General features: G+C 42.7%; 1 long non-coding RNA gene across 1 annotated transcript; it reads left to right on the top strand.

Annotated features, from left to right (window-relative positions):
- The first annotated feature begins 207 nt into the window (after positions 1-207).
- LOC102552128 (late cornified envelope protein 1C-like) lies at positions 208-1,843 on the top strand. Its single transcript, XR_015678145.1, has 2 exons — positions 208-290; positions 1,236-1,843. It is a non-coding gene; the product is annotated as a late cornified envelope protein 1C-like (long non-coding RNA).
- Positions 1,844-3,777: the final 1,934 nt, after the last annotated feature.

Here is a 3,777-nt window from a genome sequence, read left to right as displayed (position 1 = left end):
AGATGCTCTGTAGGAATGCTGAGTTTAAGGATCTATGAATATACTTCCTCATTTCATTCCTACATTATGCTCTACAAAAGATTCAGGAAGGTGGAGGAAGGCTGTTGGGGAATAACTTGTCATGATCTGTCACAAAACCATGTGGGTGTCAGGAGGCAGGGCATTCTTCTTTAGCCACTGTCTCACAGGCTGGGAAAGCCCAGGGTCAGAATAAAAGGACCTGTAGACTGGGCTCTTCCATCCACTCACTGGCTGAGGTAACCACAGATCTTGTGCTACCACTCATCTTGGTAAGTGTCCACTGGCTGTAAGAACAGAGACTTTAGAGGGGAGTCAGATTAGAGCTGACAGACACTTGGAAAGGTCCTTCTTCCTTGCGGCTACATTGATATATCATAAAACATGGTAAAGTTTGAGGGTTGAGACAATGGTCCTTGATAGTAAGAGATACTGAAAACCTTTGCATATTTTGGCTCTGGGGAGCACTAAGTACTTTTAGCTTATAGGGCTGCTTAGGATGGGACATTCAGCAGAGATAACTGTGCATCTAGACAGGTTAGCTTTGGTAACTGATGTTCTGAATAAAATGTTTCCCTTCTCTGGCACTGAATAGCTAGAGTAAGGAAAGTCAACAGGGTCTTGGTTTTCCTTGGGGAAAAAAGTCTTGTGTCTAGGATCTGTTCACATATTCCTGTGATCAATAGGACAACACCAAAATGACACTGACATTTCTAGCCTTAGCCAGAGCACATGATATTTTGCATACATCTGACCTCTCATCTTACAACATAAGCTGGTATTCCTAGGTGGTCTGAACAGGATTTACATATTTTTCTGCCATGGGCTGAGCTTGTTCTCTAAATGTGTTAGAAGGTCCTTTGAGATACTGACCATAAACAATACTCTCCTTCAGGTTATGATTGTTCTTTCCCCAACAACTAGTTCTCTCCAAAATAGTACAGATTCTAGAATGTATGAAGACTAAGAAAAGCCAACCTATCTAAGTGTCAACAGTTATTTATTTAGTGCTGCTGGATTTGAGTGAACTGTTTCTCTTGTGTATGGGTTCCTGATGTTTAAAGACAGGATGAACTGCATGCGATAATGTAGTCACATTATAAATTTGAGTGACTATAGATGTATTTTCTATGATGATCAGTAATGCTTCTGTGGGGCCAGCATTGGTCAGGTTACCACATTGTCTGGTGTCTGATATATTTATGACTCTCTCACAGGTCCTGAACACCCATATCTGAGATGTCCTGCCAGCAGAGCCAGCAGCAGTGCCAGCCCCCTGCCAAGTGCCCTCCTAAGTGCCAAACCCCAAAGTGCCCTCCAAAATGTCCCCCAAAATGTCCTCCCAAGTGCCCCCCTGTGTCTTCCTGCTGTAGCCTGGGTTCTGGGGGCTGCTGCAGCTCTGGTGGCTGCTGTGGCTCCAGCTCTGGTGGCTGCTGCAGCTCTGGGGGTGGAGGCTGCTGCCTGAGCCACCACAGACCCCGCAGATCTCTCCGTCGCCATCGCCATAGCTCTGGATGCTGTAGCAGTGGTGGCAGCAGTGACTGCTGTGGCAGCAGTGGCTGCTGTGGCAGCAGCGGTGGCAGCAGTGGTTGCTGTGGCAGTAGCCAGCAGTCTGGGGACTGCTGCTGACTTGAGTGAGGAAGAATTCAGACAAATGGTGCAGAAGGAGCACATGCTCAGAAGACTCACCAATGCTCAATGCTCTCCCTCCTCCTGTTTCCCTTCTTCTGAGGTGCTCAAATCTCCTGGGAAATGTTCTGTCATCTTCTCAGAAAATGACAATGTTATTTTCCTCTTTGTTATAAATTAAAAAAAGCCTTGACAACCATTCCTTTTTTTTTTAGCATACATAAGGGCATTTATTCATATGCATATGACATAACATATTCACATATAGTGGGTGAGAAGTCTAATTCTTCAAACCTTATGATCATAACAAAGGTGCCATCTGGCGTTGAAACCCTCCAATTGCAGAAAAAGCACCAGGTAGAAATGAAGATTCTCAAAAACTACACATTAAATTGTCATCTACAAGGCTATCAACATGAACATCAGAGGAGGGTCTGGTCTTACTCTTGAGTCATCCTACATGCCCTAAAATTGATGTCAAGTGATCTCAGAATGCTGATTCTAGTCAGTCCTGTCTCTCATGCTCTCCACAGCCTGCAAGGACCACTCCATGGTGGAAATCATTCTATCTCAAGGGACAGAAATCAACAGATTTGTTTTCCTTTTGGGACAATGCATTGTCCTACAAAAATTGCATACCCTCACCTATTCATGGTGCATAGAGCAGCCGTGTTTTAAATGGCTACACTTAGAGGCAACACAATACACTCTTTTCATCCTTTTCCAACCAGCAAGTAAAATGTGATGATTATAAACCTTGTCCAAGACATGCATGAACAGGTGTGGACCATTTCTATTTAATTTCTGCTTTGTTAAACATTGACCTTGAAGTTCATATTCAACAACAGAGGAGCTCACCTAAAAGACACCTTGGCCAGAAGCCCAACCCCAATGTACTTTTCCATCTCAGAACAACTGCACTTGTTTCCCATGAGTTACTTTGACAACTGGGATGCAGCAGCATTTGAGAAGATTAGAAATGTTCCAAGGTCATCGGTCAGTGTAACTGAAGGAACTTGCTTCTCAAAAGCCACCTTGCATTATTATTTTATTGGCCCACTTAGTCACTAAGAATTTGCTCAGAATACTGGTCCAGTTTATATGCTGAACCAGGGTCTTAATACCCAGCTTCTTTACATAATCAGGAAACTTCAAAGCTTAAGCTACCTACTTTGGCAAAGACCATAAAGTCATTTCTTATACTAAGCCTAAAGATGCTTTAATACTTCTAATCTACCTGAGTTTTCCTGTGATGTAAAAGCTCCGCCTTGACTCTTTGGGCCACATGTAACTCCCTTTCTTGGGGGGTCCTTAGCATCCTTCCACAGGGCCAACACCCCAACTTGCTCAGCCCCTTCTTCTGCTATTTTTCTTCTGCATTTCCACAGAAGTCAAAGTCTGAAGACCCGAGTCCAAGTTCTAAAATAAACTATTCTTGATAGAACTCTGTTGTGGCAGAAATGTCACTAATTCTACTTTAAGTGGTAGATGAGAGTTTAGGATTTTCAAGGCTCAGAAACGCTAATGCCTATACTCTTCTTTGCATGAAACTGAGAGCTCAATTTTTTTTTGTTTTTTTTTTTGTTTTTTTTTTCTTTTTTTTTTATTAACTTGAGTATTTCTTATATACATTTCGAGTGTTATTCCCTTTCCCGGTTTCCGGGCAAACATCCCCCTCCCCCCTCCCCTTCCTTATGGGTGTTCCCCTCCCAATCCTCCCCCCATTGCCGCCCTCCCCCCAACAATCACATTCACTGGGGGTTCATTGACAACCATTCCTAACAAGACCATTGCTCATTGTTTCGTGGTTCATCCTGTTTACCATCTTGTAGTCATCATTTCTTTCCAACACACTGTGGTACTCAGAGCTATTGTCTTCTTTTAGATGTGTATGTGTTTCCTATGATTTTATATTAACTGCTGTACTCTGCCAGTACAAATTTATTTCTCCCTGTAATAGTAAAGTTGGTTTAAATATCTAGGAAAAGCAGCCACCTCCCACAATTTTAAATTGGGGGACAAACTGAATATTAATGGTACAAGTCCACTATTAGACACTCATTAGGATGGCCATACTTCTACATTCAGATTAAATGAGAACAAGCAGCACACTGGTCTATCATTTCTTTT

This window comes from Rattus norvegicus, chromosome 2 (assembly GCF_021556685.1).
Source record: "Rattus norvegicus strain SHRSP/BbbUtx chromosome 2, alternate assembly SHRSP_T2T, whole genome shotgun sequence".
NCBI lineage: Eukaryota > Metazoa > Chordata > Mammalia > Rodentia > Muridae > Rattus > Rattus norvegicus.
This window is presented reverse-complemented; position numbering and strand designations above follow the sequence as displayed.